Source organism: Crocuta crocuta, unplaced genomic scaffold (genome assembly GCF_008692635.1).
Source record: "Crocuta crocuta isolate KB4526 unplaced genomic scaffold, BGI_CrCroc_1.0 scaffold192, whole genome shotgun sequence".
NCBI classification, from domain to species: Eukaryota; Metazoa; Chordata; class Mammalia; order Carnivora; family Hyaenidae; genus Crocuta; species Crocuta crocuta.
In genome coordinates, this window is record NW_027528803.1 from 463,281 (window position 1) to 482,390 (window position 19,110).

Consider the following 19,110-nt stretch of genomic DNA (forward strand, 5'->3'; position numbering starts at 1 on the left):
ACTATTTTTAGTTAATGTAAGGAAATAAGCCCAAAATGCTTTCCTGGTAAACGGTAATTAAAACTTAAAATGTCATTCCTAGTTCTACCTTAAATGCATTGCATTTGAACTACTAATTTATTAGTTTTTAGGAGTGAGTGCTGTTGAAGTAACTAAAAAGAAGCCCTGAATACCAAGGTAGTTCCGAGGCCACCTTGGCAGCCTACCTGATGTTTTGTACCAAAACCTAAGTTGGAATCAATGTGCTTCATTCTGAAAATATCAAATTTAAGAACCAATCACAGACAGGTAGACTTTTCCACACAGGGAAGGCAGCCGCTCAAGCCATAGCCAAAAGTTGCCTTGCTCTGCTTCTGCGTCTTTTCTATAAAACCTGTCCCCCAGCTCCGGTTCAGGCATGTCCCTAACCACTTTTGGTTTGGGGCTGCCTAGTTGTGATCTGTGTATCACCAAATAAACACTTGAAAATTTTAAGGTGCCTCAGTTTACCTTTTCACAGACCTTAATATTAGAAATTTCTAAGCATGACTGTTGATGCTGAGTTGATACTTACAAACCCATTGGTCAACAAATAAAAATATTTTGGGAAATGTTTCTTTATTCCTGAGGTGTTTCTTTCATAAATTTCTCCAATGTTTACATACTACTGTTTTCAAATTCTTCCTTGAGTCTATTTAAAAAGCCTCCTGATTTAGTTTAAAAAAAGCTAATCTCAACTTTTTTATGTTCCTGTGTAGTAGGAATATATCTAGTCACCACTATTATCGGAAGGACATTTTAGAATTTAAATATCAAAGAAAATAGAGAATGTTCTGGAAGAGAGTTGTTTTCAATAAATGGAACAGGGATAAACTTGCCCGGTAAATAGTTTTTAGAAGCAGGATAACTTTCCACTAATCCATTTGGTAGTTAATTTAGAACCTCTGGGTGAGAAGGAAAAAATGTGAGGCCTTATCAAGTTAACTGTATGGCAGGAATCATAAAGTACATATCAAAGGGGAATTCTGGGAAAGCTTATTTAATTACTGTCTTTGGTGACATTTAGAGCAAAGACCATGGCTCCTTCAGCAGAAAAGCCTATTCCCATGTTAGTTAATATTTTTAATAATAATAACAACTTTTTGTAACAGTAATTACTTTTTAAGGCAACCCAAATTGAGCAAAATGGTGCAATATCTTGAAGACACACTAGTCAGCTTTGCATAGATTATATTAATTTTGAATATAAATATCTGCTTCTGACTGCCGTGTACATGTAACCCATGCAGGTAGTTCTCACTTTGCACAGCAGTGCAGAACCATAAAAAATGATTATGCAGGCACACTTGGGCAGCTCAGTGGGTTAAGCATCCGACTCTTGATTTTGGCTCTGGTGATGGTCTCACATTTTGCAGGACTGAGCCCCAGGTTGGGCTCTGCACTCCAGAGTGGAGCCTACTTGGGAGTCTCTCTTCTTATGTCCCTCCCCCATTCTTTCTCTCTCTCTATGTTCTTAATAAATGAACATTAAGAAAAATGATTGTACAAGCTGGAAATGGGAAAGTGATTCTAAAACAATGGAGAATATTAAGATTGTTTCATAATCTTTAAAAATTTTTTTGTGCAAAGATATTAAAATCTCTCTTATTTGGTTATAAATCTAAAGTGAAATAAATAAAATATTAAAACTAGTGTTTATTTAATATACTGTTGTTTTAAAATTAGAACAAAAAGAGTCTTTTGTAAAAGCCTTATCATGAATAGTTTGAACAGCACTTGCTTTGTTTTTGTTGTATAACTTATGATATAGATTATTTTTTAATGGTTTGGCAATTATTAGACTCTTTTCTAAGTTTGGATAAGCTTTCAACACAGGATTGTTTGAGTTTTCTATGTTGTGAGATATCTTTGAGAGTTTCATCTGAAGTATTTTATTATTATTAATTTTTTGTTTGTTTTAGAGAGAGCAAGTGCATGTGAGCAGGGGATGGGGCAGAGGGAGAGAGAATTTTAAGCAGGGTCCATGATCAGCATGGAGCCTGACACAGGGCTTGATCTCACGACCCTGGGATCATAACTTAAGCCAATATCAATTGTTAGATGTTTCGCTGAGTTCCTCTGGCTGGGTATGCATAGTTAGGTATGTTAGCAGCACAGTCAACATTTCCATGGTCAGCTCTTTCATCTAAAACTCCATTTACGTACAATTCAAATCTGGCAAAGTTATTTTCACAGGGAGATAGGAGTTTCTACCATTTTGCATGCATTTTACTTCCTAGCATGATGTTTGAGTACTCTCAGCTGCCTGCTTTATGTCATACATCTTCCCAAACTCAGCTAAAGAAATGACATGATCTCCAACTGTAGCTTCAATAGTCTGTCCCAAAGTCCATCAAAGATAAAAAGCTTTAAAAGTTGAAATACCTTCTTGGTCCAGAAGCTGGATTCAGCAAGTTGTGTTTGATGGTACAAAGGCAATTTCCCCATTTTCATGTAAGTACCCTAGAAAATTAGAGTGAACTCTAGTATTGTCTATCCATATTAGTGCCTAAATGTTACAGATTATTTTGTCTTTTGTATCTCTCTACCTACCACTGGAAGATAAGGAGACAACACAAATACATGTTTTGTTGTCTATGCCTAAGTGACAGGTATATATTGACCAATCACTAACAGACTTTGAAAGAAATGACATGATTTGTCATTGACCATGTTTTGCATTTGTTATTTATGTACTGACTTGTGCATTGAAGAGATAGCAGCACACTGTTCTTTATGCAGTCACTCATAGTGAATATAGGCTGGTAACTGAAATTTAACAGTGTTTTCCAGGGACTGGTGTTATTTGATGAAACCAGAATAACTCAAATACTGTTCAAAATGAGAACTACTTTTACTAACCTTAACAAATATATCTGAAGATTCTATACTTAAATTTTTTCTTCATATAAATGTGTTTGGCTGTTCATGTTTTTTCAAATGATGACAGTAAGCTTTAAAAGGTAAGAAATAATTTTAATTTGGTAAATTTTAAAGTATAAATTATTTTAACTTCCTTATACTAGTAAGAAGGAGAGTAGATAGAATCTTCTTTCCCACTTTAAGTGCAGCTCAGGGGGAAAATAGGAAAAGAAGATTTATTTCCATCTCACCCTGCACACCGTCAGCCAAACAACCACTAAAGATTGCATCTGTAATGCACTCGTATGTAGAACAGAGGACTGCACTTTGGACAAAACATAGACCTTCACTATGTGAGCCTTCCCAGAGTGGACTCTTAAAGAAGAAAATATGCCCATTATTGAGAAATTGTGGAAATTTGGGAAAATTTGGGGAAATTGTGGAAATTTGGGGAAGTAGGTAACAGGCCTAGGGAGAAATCCTTCATTTGGCAAATCAACAAAAAGGAATGTTTCCCTCAGGTTCTAGTAAATTAAAACATTTTTTAAAAACAGGTTTACTGAGATATAATTTTCACAACATAAAATTTCCCCATTGTAAGTATACAGTTCAATGAGTTTTAAAAACAAGGAACACTTGACAAATTTGCGTGTCATTCTTGTGCAAAGCGAGGCTAATCTTCACTGAGTTGTTCCAATTTTTGTTCCAACGTATACTGCCAAGTCAAGAACTCTCAGAATTTTAATTTTTGGCAGAAAGTTGCAATCTAATATTCTTCAGAACATAGGAAAAGAAAATGTTAGTATTTATTTTATGGTGGACATGACATATATATTTAATATTTATTTGGGAAGCATTTAAGATAATATATTGATAGATAATGAAATTTAACTAAAATGTACTGATCTTCATATTAGTTTTACTATGTCGTTATAATCCATATTTTATAAGTGAAAGAAGACATTTCCTGAAGGTTAAGAAACTCAATTGAGGGAAAGGACTGGTACATTTTGGAGTTGGGATATGATCTCACATCTTCTGACTCACATCACATTAGGATAGAAGGTTTTCTATCTGGTGGTAATCCATCAGCTATGGTAATAGGTTCCAAGTTCTCTGCATGTGGCATTTTATGTAGTCCTTATAAGAGCTCTATAAGGTAAGTGCTATTATTTTCAGTAGTGCATAGATGAGGAAGTTGAGGTACAGTGACATTAGACGTACTGTCCAGGGTCATGAAAAAAAATAGGAGACACAGTTGGGGTCTTAGTTCTAGAGTCCATTATACTCACCTCACATTGTCTCTCTTAATATCTACCAGCTATCCAAGGAAGAGACAAAGACTGGTGTCCCTTGTTAGAACTTTCCTTCTGAAATAGAAGGGGCAAAAGAAAAATGGTAAGGAAAAATTTCCATGACTCTCTGAACAGATTTTTCTACATATCTCACAAATCACATTCTAATGGTAAATCTGTTCCATATAATGATATCTATTTCTAAACTTTTATATTTTCAGATTTGAAGTCTTGATTTGTGAGTACAGCCCCATTTTTAAAACTTGTTAAACAATTCCCTAGTATGCTAATGGAGAATGGGAATGATAGAAAGAAGTAAATGTGCCCAACATTGAGCTTCTGGATGGTTTTACAAATGGCTCTCTCTGCCTAAGATTGATCTATCTCCAGATATGACAGGGCTCATACCCTTACATCATTCCATGTCTTTTCAAAAGTCATACTCTTATACCTTCCTATTTATAGTAGTAATCCTCCATTTTCCACTTTGATTTTGTTTTATTTTTCTCCTCTATACTAATGACCACCTAACAAGTTCAGAGTGATACTTCAAACTCAAATCCTAGACTTCAGGGCTTTTGCTTAACTTCTTTTATTTATTTATTTTTTTTAAATGTTTTTTTAAATTTATTTCTAGGAGAGAGAGAGAGAGAGACAGCGTGAGCAGGGGAGGGTCAGAGAGAGAGGGAGTCACAGACTCTGAAACAGGCTCCAGGCTCTGCGCTAGCAGCCCGACACGGGGCCCAAACCCACGAACCGCGAGATCATGACCTAAGCGAAAGTCGGACGCTTAACCGACTTAGCCACCCAGGCGCCCCATTGCTTAACTTCTTTTAAAAATGTGTCTGTATCTTTATCACTGAGAACAGTGGTTTTTAAGGGCATGGAAAATAATAGAAAATCTCATAACTGTTCACTTTTCTTCTAATGCCGCACATACAATAGTCTTAGAGTAACAAAAATAATACTGCCATGAACAATGACTGAACTATTAGCACTGGTTTGCTTTGCTTTTCTCTGTTATTTCCCATTTTTTATAGTTGTTCTATACCTATGTTGTCTGAGAATATAGCCATTCCATAACATATTCTCTGCCCCTGTCCCTCATTAGGTTCTAGTGCCACAAGTAAGAATGCATTTATGCCCTACCAGTCCTTACATTAGTATCTCTCATCATTTTGCTTGCCGGAAGGTTGTTCACCAGTAAATTCTGTAGTAGGGACTCAAGGGAACAATGTTCCTGGAATTATTGCACATTGGTGAGAATTTACCTAAACCCTTTGAACTTCAAAATCTGTTCTGTTGGATAAAAATAAATTTTGGCTCACACTTCTCTTTTTCTTGAATATCTTAAATATGTTACTGTATTTTCTTTTCCAAGTAAGTCATGTACTCTTTTCCCTTTATTTTCTAGGTACCTAAAGGAGTTTTCCCTCCCTCCCTCCCTTCTTTCCTTTCTTTTTTAAAGTCACTTAATTTTACAGGAATATGTCTTTGTTGGAATGGCTCATTTTCTCAGTGATGTTATGTACACTTTCATTATGCAGTTTTACATCTTTTATTTTAGGAAACTTTTCTGAAATTACTGGATTTAGTATTTGTTCTGTTTTCTTACTTTTGGTTTCATCTCCTCTCTTCTCCTACTATCCATATGCTCAAAATTTTTCGCCTGTCTTCAATATTTTTAACTTTCTTTTGATTCTTTCTTTTCTTTCCCTTCATTAGTTGCTGAGTTCTAAAGTTTTTCTCTCTCACTTTTTATTTTGCCTAGGCTATCATCTGTTGAATTTATTCCCTATTATGTGATTTCTCATTTTTTTCTGTATTTTTGGAATTCTTTCTTTTCATATTTCTAATGATGTCCAAAATTATGGAACGTTTTTCCTGAGCTTTTCTAGTTCTGATTTATGTTGTTTTCATTCGTGTTTTGTAGCGTTTTCTTAATGTTTCTTAGCTAGTTTTGAAATGGTAGGTTACAATTTTGTTCTGTTTTGTGGGCATATTTTTAACAGCATTTATTATCTACAGTACATTATTTTGCTTTTTTCACTTTTTCTTATGATAACTTTCTATGAGATATGACCTTGATACTTACGTTGCTCATGTTTATATGAAATAATCTTTTCTAAGGCAGGTTTAGGAAAGTCTATATAACTTTACGGAGATCCCTCTTCTGTTGTTTATATGTTGCTTAAATTACTATGATTTGATCTGGACTCCTTCCCCCTCCCCTACACCTTTTATTTGTTGTTTTTATTCTGTTCAGTTTTTATTCCCCTTCCAGCATTTTTTTTTCAGTATGGGTTCCTGTCATGGAAAAGACAATTCTGGCGGGCCAGTTGTGAGAGTTAATAAGTGTTCTCTGCTCTGGGTTGTTCAGTCTTTCCTGGAAGGGGGAGATTGCATTCACAAACTCCTTGTAGTTTTAGCTGCTGTTCCTGCATTGGTCACTGCTTTCCAGTGAATATCTGTTGGCAATTTTGGTATCCTGTTCCCAGATTTCAAAGATACTGCTCTGTTGCTTTCCACCTCTTCCTCCAGCAGAGATGCAGGTATCATGAAGTTTTAAGGGCTTAGGTGGTTTCCCTCTACCCCATATATTTTGGAGCTTATGGGGAAAACTATTCACCCAGTTTTATTTTAAATGCTGCCCTGATTTACTAGTTTTGCTATCAAAGTACTCTGTTTTTATACAGGGATTTGGTGGGTTTAAAAGACTGCATAGCCACTCCTGCAAACTTCCCAGAAGCCTCCCTCCTATGTAGATTTTCAATATGTGCCTTTAATTGCATGGCAGCCATTGACTATCCTCAGTAAATTCTTTTTTTATACGTATAGAATCTCATTTAATATATGTATATATATATGTATATATATATACACACATATATACATATATACATATAAATTACCAGTCCCTAACCTGAAACTGTTAATGGTCTTTTAGAGACCCATTATTCTGGGAGATACAGGTTCATCTTGAAATAATTTGATGTGAATTTTACCTCAGAGTAAGCAGCAAATTCTTTTTTCTAAAATAGTGATACAGCTTTCAGAGCATAATACTCCCTGGCAGAAAATTTTGTGGGGAAAAAAACTCTTATCTTGACTGATTGAATGCTCAAGTTTCCCTTCAAACGATCAAGTTTGAAGTGTTTTAAAGGACAGTTTTACTCAGATGTTGGAAATATGAAAAAGAATAAAAAGGAAAGCGCTGCACTTACTTGGAGGCAATTCTTGGAGGTAGGGTGTTTGTTGTAGGCTATAGGAGACTATAGGCCTATTCATGGCATTAGTGGCAGCCATTTCTAGACAGGGGAAGCCTTTCACAGATAACTCTTAGAGCACTGTGAAATGATCCAAATTGGAAGGCAAGGAAAAGAAAACGTGTACTTGCTTGAAAGACCGTGTATGCTCATAAAAATGAGCTGTTATGGTGGTCTTTCATCCCAATCTCTGCAGATAAAGAGCTATCTCCACATGATTTGCTAAAGCCCTCTTACCTCACTTTCACAGAGCAAGGAATCATGATTCAAACAGGGTAGTTTTTTTTTTTTTTTTTTGTCAAGTTGCTATGGTGAGACGAAAAAAACCCTCTAAATGCTCATGCAATTGGAATATTTCTTTTATCCTGCCTTTTGTGATATACTACCTATATGCATTTTTTTAAAAAGGAAATGCTTAAGTGAATTCCTACTCCTTTAAGAGATTGTGCCCTGCTCATCAGTGGCTAGGTTTTGCATACTATGGACAGATTTCCAAAGTAAATCTGACTTTCTGATTCTTCCTTTTTTTAAAATAATAAGCAATAGAAAAAATTATTCACCTGATATATTATAAAAGCTTACAAGAATCTTGTCTCAGTCTGCTAAATGTCTTTGTTTACACAATCACAGTGAGCAGAGAAATGCACCATGCGCCACCAAGTAAGTACTCCCCATCCCAAGTACTCTCCAGTGTTAATTCATTCCTCCTCTAAATGAATGTGGATTCCTTTGGAAATGGAAAACAGACTTTAAATTTTATTTATGTATGTACTTATTTACTCAGTGTTCTTTGAGATGTCTATGCGGATGTGGATGCAAGAAATAAGAAAAAGTCTGTTAATTGATTTTTCTCTGCAATTCCATGCAGATATTTGGGGGCCAGGGAGAAATTTTCATTTTGTAATTACTATTAGGCACAAGTAACTGAGAATTTTACATAGGAAAAGGAATAAGTCTGATGTTATTAATGAAAAATAGACTCATGGACATAATAGTGTCCAGTATTTAACCTGATGTGCAGGTTGTTAGTATAATCCTGGATGTATTTTTTGTGATACTCAAATTGAACATTCCTTAAAATTGAGCAGGTTTGGGATGAAACCATTTACCCTATAGATTTAACAAATATTTTGCCAAAGGTTAAAACTAACACAGTGTATTCATTTATTCATCCATTCAACAAACACTTATTGATCATGTATGTTTTAGGTTTGTGGCAACATCCTCCAAGTTTTGTGTATGGAGATATTTATTTTTACCTAGGGTGTATTTTGATTTGTTTTGCTTTGTTTTGCTTTGGTGTGTGTGTGTGTGTGACTATTTGAGCTGATAGTGATGGTACCTGGTTCTAGATCTGTATTCTGCAGTGAAATTTCAGTGATATATCACTGGCTATTTAATCCATTTCATCTTCATGGAAAAAGGGGGAAAAACTCCTCTTACTAGCTGCTGTTTCTGGAAATGTGACTAGAGCAGATTCAGGTTAGCCAGAGTTTAGAAAGCATTTCACATTACCCAAGTAGATGATGCTGAGGGGTGACAATTATTATTAAAATTTTTCCCATATTTATTTACTTATTGTGAGACAGACCATGAGCAAGGGAGGAGCAGAGAGAAAGGGAGACAGAGAATCCCAAGCAGGCTCCACGTCACCAGTGCATAGCCTGATCTGGGGCTTAAAGTCACTAACCATGAGATCAAGACCTGTGCCGAAACCAAGAGTTGAATGTTTAACCGAGCCACCCAGGTGCCCCAGAGGAGTGACAGTTATTATGAGGCTCAGTATCTTTTTTATTTTAGACAATGAAGTTTAGGAAGATAATTAGTCGGCTTTACAAGAAACAACTTGAGGTTTTTTTTTTGCGGGGGGTCGGGTATGTACAAAAGTTTACCTCAAAACAGGGGTTAGGACATAGAAGTAAACGAAAACTGTGAAGTTTTGCTAGGGATCAGCAAGATAAGCATGAGAAGAAGCCCCTTTCATGTGAACCTCAATGCTTGCTTCTAACCTTAGTTTTGCTAACAAAATCTGACACTAGAGCTAAGTGAGCATCTGTCCTTTCATCCTGATCTCTTTTCCAAGTGAGAGGAAATATTCCAAGGGAAAAGTGGGAGGGGCACATATATGATGGGGGTACCTTATGGCTGCCCAGGAAAGACATACCCGTGGCATATTACAAGGGGTCTGAAGCAAAGTAATATCACAGGGAAGTTGCTCTCTAGTTTGGTCAGAGAAAAGTTAGGGATTCTGCCTAAAATATGAGTTCCTAGAGAAAAACTATATTAACACAGAAAGTTAATATTATTGAAATTATCCTTTGAGAGATGACTGCCTTGCTTATATATTTGCAGTAAGGTAGTAAAGTGTGAGCAATGTCCCATACTGGCCTTGTAAACCTGCAGGTGTTGTAATTAATTAAGATGATGTATTGAAACATTGGCAAAGTGTAGTGTTTGCTAATACATGTGTGGCCCAATTTCAGCCAGGGTTATTGTTGTTGTTATCTGATCTCACAACATATGCCTTTTTAGGACAGTCATCTTTTTAGAATTTACAAAGGAAATAAAAATCAGGCTATTATCTGACTTTTGTTCCTGTGACACTAATGAGCAAGAGTCATTACTCATAACAGAATAATTAATTGGGTTTCTTCTCTGTGCCAGACAGTGAGCTGGGCTCTGGGCTCACTCAGATAAGAAACAGTTCTTTCTCTCGTGGCACTCACAGTGTGGGGAAAGACAGGTAAACAAATCATTGCCATATAAGTTGATAAATGCTATAATAAATGTATGAACAGATGCCATGAACATGGAGGAGGGCGTATTTAAGTGCCTCCAGCAGAAAGCAAGGGTTATCAAAGTAGCTGGTACATGCCTTGTAACAAGACTTCACAAAGGAATGGACAGGAAAAACAACTTAAATGCATTAGCATCAGCAAAGACACACAAAGTTTGAAAAACTACTGGGTCAATTTAAGAAACAGCTTTTCTATGATGCTGAAGAGTTTGGAATTTTTTCCAAAGAAAATAAGAAGGATATCCCAGTTTATAAATATAATCAACATGGTTTAGTCAAATTTTAATGAATATTGATGGCTCATCTACTGTGTTCCAGGCTACCATGTACTTGTTATGTGCCACATAGCATATAATGTTGGAGCCAAAGAATTAAACAGGTTTGACAGTTAAAGAGGGCAGAAGAGAAAATGACTGGTAATAGAAAACTAACAAAGTCTTAAGCAAAAGACAGGTATTCCCACAGATCAATGAATCAACAGATCAGCAATGCCAGGGTCGATTTATGCGCTTTTTACTGTCGTCAGGACTAAGGATCTTTCCATCTTTTATCTTTAGTTTATGCTTTTATTGTCCAAAAATGACTCCCAAAGCTACAAGTATCATCCACTTGTACAACCAGTCCACATATATCAAGGAACAAGAGAAAGGCCGAGAATTTTATTCTTTTATTTGTGGGGCACGACTTTCTGGGAAGAACCCTAGAAAAGCCTTCTCTGTTTCATTTATTTCATTGGCGATAACTTACTATACAGATATCAAAATTTTCCTAATAGGTTAGGAAAAGGGAATAATATTTATTTTCAGCCTTTATTATAGGCGATGAGATTGCCAGTGAGGGAAAGGTGGTAGAAAATGGATGTTTAATTAGCAACCAATGGTGGTTGCCTCTTCTTAGATAAAATTAATATTTACAGGTTGGAAGGAAGAGGAGGTAATGTTGAAGTAGATGCAGAAATAAGGAGAAAACCAGATGGTGATGGTGGATTTGACAAATAGGAGGTCACTGCTGATTTTTACTCTGGAAGTTTCAGTGGAGTTTACTATTAGAAGCCAAAATTCAGTGTGCTAATAAGTGAGTGGGTGGTGAAGAAATAGATGTAGAAACTGCTTTCCTTAAAACAAAACAAAACAAAACAAAAAATAAATAAACAAAACTTCTAGTAAAGAGGACAGAAGGAAGATATCTGTGTTGGAGGGAGATTAAAGAAAATATTTTTATTCAGTGTATGGGAGATAATTGATCCTATTTACATTTTATGTGGAGGGGCTCACTGATTTAAAAAATCAGATACAAGAGGTGGGTGTGATAATTGACAGTTTAGAGTTCTAGAACAGATTAGAATAGATGAATAGGGAAGAGGAATTATTAAATTCAGGAGAAAAAGTAGGCTAAAATATGGAGTTAGACATAATTAGTCTATAGATGATCATTAAAATCTAGCCTGAGACTAGAGCAGGGATCAAGTCATAGATGAATTTGGAAATTGAGGAAGCAGAGGAGTTTCTGCATGATGACCTATGTTTCTACTAAAAATCTGGAGATAATGTCAGATACTGAAACTCTGTTCTTGCATAAGGGGAGAGGGTATGATGGGTGGTAATGGTGAGCTAGAATAGTTTAAGCGGTATAAATTTGGAATAGCCAAAGCATGAAATTAGAAATAATTTTATTAGGGATCAGTAAAAGGACTATTGGAATCAATCAGTACCAGACTGTCATTAAAAACATACCTTTAAATATTGCAGGTTTATATGAGTACGTTTTCTTCCATAGTGGCCAATAGCCAATAAGTGCAAGTAGATAAAGCCATTACTTTGAATGAGCCAGTGTTAAACACTATCAGGGAATAGAGGCTGTAAAAATAATAGAGCAACCCAGAATATCATTAAAGAGAGATGAGGGTGTTGAGTGTAAAATGGGAAAAGTGAATCTGCGAGAGATCCTATTAGATAGGAATAATTGGAGAGGTCTGTACTTTTATATTGTGCCCATCTTCCTAACAAAACCCTATTTCTGTGGTACTTTGTAGTAATATTTATCTGGCTGTGAAGGGAATCCCCAGCCATACTTAATTAGCCCAGGGGTCAACATTTGGTGGTTTTCATTGGCCTGGGAATCGAGAGCAGATTGTTGAGAAATAAGTTTTTTCTTCCACGAATTAAAATTCAGAAACAGTCATTAAATCTGGGTTAGGCTGCCTTGAGGTAAGGTAATGCAAATAAAGAAGTTTTAAAGACAGATTCTGCTACTACTGTATGGCAAAGCAGAGAACACTGGTGTCCAATAAGAAAAGAAACACACAGAGAGAACAAAGATGAACAAATAAAAAAAGTACTACTTGGGATCCTGATGTCTTTGCAGTGTCTGATTCTAATACCTTTTGAAGTTTGGCTTTATTCATTCATACCATTTATTTGATTCTATGAGATATGCCTGCATTTTATATTAAATTTTCCTTTTATACTTGAGCTAGTTTAAGTTGGCATTACTTAAATCCCAAAGGGTCTTATGAAGAACTAGATCAAAGAACTGGAGATCTTCACTAGTCAAAGAAGAGATTTAGTGCTAATGGGTGTTCTAGAGAGGTAAAATAATAGGATAGTTTATGAGAGAGTTGTTACCAGGATGGCATAAAATGAAATGTTTTTTTCATTTTGAGAATTTCAGAGTCTGTTAAGTAGCTATGGATGATAACAATCTATTGTAGGACAGTAGAAGAATGCGCTGGAGAGAAGAGTTTAAGTATTTAGGCAAAAGGAGACAAGGAACTATTGAGCTATATTTTGAAATTAACTAGGGGTTGTAGTGTAAAAGTGTGACAGTTCACTGAATACAGAAGTGTGATCCAAAGGCTGGTAGATAATTTCAATCATTGAGGAAAGGGTGAGCTAAGATGGCATGCATCTCAAAACATGACTTCTGGGAGAAATACAAAATCACTATATATAGAAAGAACACTAAGGAAAAGGAAAAGTCTCCCTTGCATTCTGTCTGTGAGCTTTTTGGCCACCAGAGAGTAAATAATCTCCAATGAATAAATAATTTCTCACTCAGTGTATTTGAACATCACTATTTACTGACAACAAATCCTAAGGGAATCTTATAGGATACATACATACATATATACATACATACACACATACATACATACATACATAGGCAAGAAATCCTTAAAGAGGAGAAGTTATAAAGAGAGATAACCAACTATTAATACTAACATGATATTTAGTTATGGGATCACATATAAAGAGTCTATATAGAATCATCTGTATTTCAGTGAATACATTTATCTGTGCACTTTCTGGAATGAGAATATTAAAGTTGTTCTCAGAGTATAAACTCTGAGGGAGTCCCACGTGGATATCAAATTTCAGGCATCATGGAAAGATCACTCAACATAAATTATCCAAGAAGTAGGGAAAAACATTTTAGGGCCACATAGTCAATGCAACTGTATTTATTTATCCAATTTTAACAGTCATCTAGTGGTGATATCCTTTAAGGTGGTCAAGAAGAACAAGAGAACATGAGGAAAACAAAACAGGCTTTTCAAAATAGGGCTTTAGGCTTTAAATTTAGACTTGGATCTTCGGATATTTTCAAAACTTGCTTTCACAACACTTCTGATTTATTCTGCTTCATCTGCATTCTTCCTTCACCTCGTACAATTGCCTTTGGTTTAGACAACCTCAGCATACTGTGCTCTACGCAATTAATAACATTAATTTTAAGTTTTGGGTTGTTTTGTGAATGTATACTTTGCTTTACTAATGGAGCTGTAAGATCCTCAAAAGTGGGGCATTTTACTTTAATATTCACATAGTTTCTAAAACAGCGTTTGAACATAGGAGGTGTGCAGTAAATGGATATTGCCTAAGGAACTGACTGACGAAATTACTGAGTGTAAGGCAAACATGTCCACACAGAATCTATGAGGAGAGGATAAAGGAAAAGTTATAGCTGCTAATTATGTTTCTGTATCAATTCTACTTCTAGAAAGATTCATTAGTATATTCTCTGAGAATTTTGGGAAGGATAGCACTGATTTTTGTTTGTTTAGTTTTTATTTAGTTTTTATTTTTTTTGTGTGTGTGGGCTTTTTAAAAAATCCATACTCTGTCTCATGCAAATATTTGAAATAGGAGAGTAACTATATTGTATCCTGTGACTTACATTCATTACATTAATCATTTCGAAGCTATCATATCAAAATGAACTCAAATAAAAGATAAGAAAAGCCATTTTTTATTTGAGTTCTACATTTGAACATTCTGGGAAGATGGTTATAACAGATAATATTTATATATTACATTTAATTTCATAACATCCTTATAATAATTCTATGAAATATCACTGTTAATACCTTTATTTTAAGGGCAAAGAAAGAAAGGTTGCAAATATTATTTGACTCTCCCGGGAGCACACAAGTAAATGGTAAAGAAAGAAGTCTAATTCAAATCTCCTGGTTTCAAAAGTAGATTATTTTGTTCTTTTGTCCTGTTGGAGTAAATTCTGTATTCTCCAAAAAGTTTACTAAGTTCTTAGCTAGAAGCAGTGGAAATAGCAATAGTAGTACTAATAGAAGTGGCTGCAGTAGCAACAACAGCAGAATAACAGATATCTATTAAATGCTTGCTATGTGCCAAGAACTGTTCTGCATGCTTGACATGCATAGCAGAGGAAGAACATGATAGGAAAGGAGGCAATAATATTTCAGGATCGTTGCTTAGTTTATCCACACCTGGGTTTCGTTTACCTACAACTCTTTTCTTACCTTTCACAAATAAATTGACAGTTAGGACGTGTAGTCCTATGTATAATCTCCAACCATTACTTTTCACCAGCCTCTTAAATATCTTCCCACTCTTCATATATGTGGGAGAAAAAGCAACAGCACGTCTTTGTTCCATATCTATTGCCTGTTTGAAAGCAGTTTGCTGGGGTCTGTTCTTAATAGTCAAGGGCACAGATTTCATTTTCATGCCCATTATGCATCAATAGCTTGAATCAGATATATTATGAGTCACGGCTGCCTTACATTTCCTAAGCTGCTGTGTTAATGTTCCTTTGCTTAAGACTGCTACGTGCTTATTAGTGTCCAATGGTTACTGGTTCCTACTGATTCAATGCATCTCTAAAGAATTATCAAGGGTGTTATATAGTGAGTTAAAAATGAATGCTATTTTGGGCTGTAACAATAGTTATAAAAAGACAATCGTGTACACATTTAAGAGCTTTGTAAAGTGTACAAAATAGGAAAACTCAAAACTACATGAAGACGTGCACATATTTGCAGAAACCTTTCTCCTTTGCCATTTCTGAAGTGCTAGATTTCCTTCTGCTTTCTGCCTTGAAATTACTTCAAAATCAATGTATACCAAGCAAAACTGTCTTTTCCCAGTCTCCCTGCGATCTCATTTAAACCTATTTTACCTACAAAATGCCTCTAAGGAACCTACTCATTCCTGTATATAAGGGCAGGTAGGATAGGAAAAGATGGTAGGCTATCTAGAGATATTAGAAGTGGTCTGTGGGTTTGAAGGAGAAAATTAACTCACTTGGAAGGTTTGAATAAATTTGATGGAAAAACAATTAGGAAAAGTTGAAGTCATTGTGAGATGCACAATAAATGCTATGGACAACATCTCTCATTTTGTATTTTATTGGAATAATGTGCTATTTTTTCTATTGCCTTCTGTTCATTAAAATTTGCCAGTTTCCTAAATGTAAAAAGATACTTGAAAAATTAATTTTTATGTTTAAAGATTAATAATTTCACCTATCCATTCTGAAACCATAGAGAGGTATAAGAATAAAAGTAGTGATATGGGAAATATTTTGTATAGTAACTTAAAATTTCAATGTAACATAATATTTGAAGTACAAGTCTGACTGCAGATTTCTGTATGAAACCCTATGAAAACTTTTAGTACTTAATTCTTTTTATTATTAATAATTACTAATCTACTATCTAATCTTGTACAATCCCCTTGCCTATTCTCACTACTCCTAATATTGGAAGTTCCACAGTAGTGTATTTCCATGTTCCTCAGTTTGATTATTTCAAGCAAAATGTATAATGGAGGAAAAGATATTTGGTATGAACATCAACAAGGACATGTATTCCCTGAAAGGAATTAGATATAAAAAGTCTAAAGAAAGGGTGTTGATATAAGTTTAAATTATATGTATCCTGAAATTACCTTTAAAAATTAAGAATATCTAAACTGATATCATCTTAGAAGTCAAAAGTTACATATATTGCATATATTTTCTCTACCTAATAGGAATAATAGCATGATATGTACCATGCCAATGCTTATCAAGCACTTTCCTATACATGATCAGATTTAATAGACAATTACTGACAAACATGACTTAACTAATTGGTGGAAATATTACTTCTAGATTACTAATGTCAAACTTCATCATAAGAAGAAAGGGTAATTGCTGCTTATGATGTCAAACACACACGTTCTCTAAAATAATTAATATTCTGATTGTTGATTTTAAGGTACAGTTGTACCCAGTTATCATTCTTTGCCTCAATTTGCAGATGAAGTTATAGATTTGTGGTATTCTTTCTTTTAGTATTGGCTTTGTAAGGTATACAGTATATACAAGAAACATACAACTCATGGTAGTATCAGCCCTGTTAAAACTTTTGTGAACTTTCATGCAGTCTTTTTTCTTTCTTTATATTTATAAAATTGTGATATGTTTATATATTATTGCATCTGATTATTTTTGCTTTGTATTAAGATATTTTTTCATAATAACAAGGTACTTTTCATAGTAACTATAAGGTCTGCATAATATTCTATTTAATAGATGTGTAATAATTCATATGACTGTTTCTATATGTAATGATAAATATCTTTATATAAAAATATATTTCCCTATTTTATATTAGATCATTGAATTAAATGAAAGAGGGAGAAGAATGGGGGAAATAGTTGGGGAGAGGGAGAGAGGCAAACCATGAAAGACTCTTGAAAACTGAGAACAAACTGAGGACTGACGGGTGGGGGGTGAGGGGGGAGATGGGCATGGAGGAGGGCACTTGTGGGGATGAGCACTGGGTGTTATATGGAAACCAACTTGACAATAAACTATTTGCAAAAAAAAAAAGAATTAAATGAAATGAACATGTTTTGACTTGTGATATATCATTCCCAATACTTTTCCAAAATATAGTACTACCTTACTGTTTCTCAAGCAAAGTAGAAGTAGGAACATACTGCCATGTTTACCAACTTTAGGTATTGATACTTTACGTCAACACTTTCTCATATAAGCATAATGTATAAAGGTTATTTAGATTTACATTTCAGTTATTCTCATGAGTAGAAGTTTTCCCCTATGTTCATATACTAGTTTCCATATTTGTAAATTATCTATTCTCATAATCCATAAATGGAATGGAGTGTAGTGCTGTGGAATGAACAAAGGCTTAGAAAGCTTGTGAGTAATTTAATGCACCACTGACTATGTGTATGTGGTCTTTAGCAAGTAACTTAGCTTTTTTGATTCTCCATCCCTTATCTGTGGGATGGAAGTAATGATATCCACTTTATAAGGCTGGGTTGAAGGTTAAGAACATAACATTTAAACACATGTGCAGTAAATGTTGACTCCTTTTCTCTGATAAAATTACTCTTGGATTTTACTTGCATGACTAATATAGGAGCTATAATAATAACCAACTGATATTTTGACTGTAAATGTTAAGAAATTCACTACTAATTTTTATGCTTATTTACCTGTGTTATGGATTTTTGGCCCTTACAGATATTCAAAGTGTTAAAACAGTCAACATTTAGCCTTAGGAGAAAGAGTAAACATAAACACATTTTATTACTTTTCTAACATAAATATCATTTTAATGTGTCAGTAAAGCCTAATGAAGAGAGCAGCAATAGCTAAATTTAAAAGGCATACAATGAAAGAGATATATTAAACATGACACAATTTATTAATTTGCCAATCATTGATGGACATTAGTGGGTTGATGGAATTTTAATCATTAATATATACCAAGCTTACAAAGGGTGATATCTTGTGAAAAATTCAGGCAACAGTTTCATCGGATTTACAAACTGGCTTCTTGCAGGCAGCTAGTTAACTGTAATCATTCTCAAGCTTAAAAATACTCAGGGTTAAAATGACAGGCACTAATTAATTTTCCAATTAGTTAAGGATTGATTCAGGATGTCATTCTTAAACTGTTCTGCCATTTAAAGAGCCAATCATTTATGTTGACAGAAGTTGCTTTGTGTTTAACATTTCCATTAAGTATGCAGCCTCACCCTATAGCTATCAATCAACATGGTTTTGACCCAGCCTGTCCCAACTGAGGTAGTAAATGGTTGGTCAGCCTTCATACATATATCATTCTCATAAAGGGAAGACAGTTTATATTAACAATTTTGATCAAGCTCTAATTACCAAGAAGGTTTTTTAAAATGTAACTTTTAGATGTTCATGGAATACTGTGGGACCAACTACTCACTAAGATGATGGAAATCTATCTCTATTGTGTGATTTTGGGGAGAAAAATCAAATCTCAAGTTTTCTGAACATAAATGTTTTTTCTCATCTGTATAAATGGGGTATTAATATATTTTTCTACTTGAAAAGATTATTTATTTCAAAATGTATAATATGTAATAATACTGCTCTCAGTTTAATACCTGGCACAAAGTAGCCCTTCAGTAGTTCTGAATGAATGGGTGATTCCTGAATCATTTCTTTAAACTTAGTTTCAAGTAGAAAAGAACTAAAATAAAATATATGATTCCCATTTGTCATATAGTCCTGTAACATGAGGTATCAACAGTATTAAACTTTCTATTTGAATTAAAATCTG

General features: G+C 34.6%; 1 long non-coding RNA gene and 1 other non-coding gene across 2 annotated transcripts in view; one reads left to right on the forward strand and one right to left on the reverse strand.

Moving 5' to 3' along the window:
• The window catches only part of LOC144224605 (uncharacterized), a 226,325-nt gene that overhangs the window by 81,547 nt on the left and 125,668 nt on the right, over positions 1 to 19,110 (forward strand). The window lies entirely within an intron of this gene.
• Positions 3,502 to 3,611, reverse strand: LOC144224613 (U6 spliceosomal RNA). Its single transcript, XR_013333091.1, has one exon. It is a non-coding gene; the product is annotated as a U6 spliceosomal RNA (small nuclear RNA).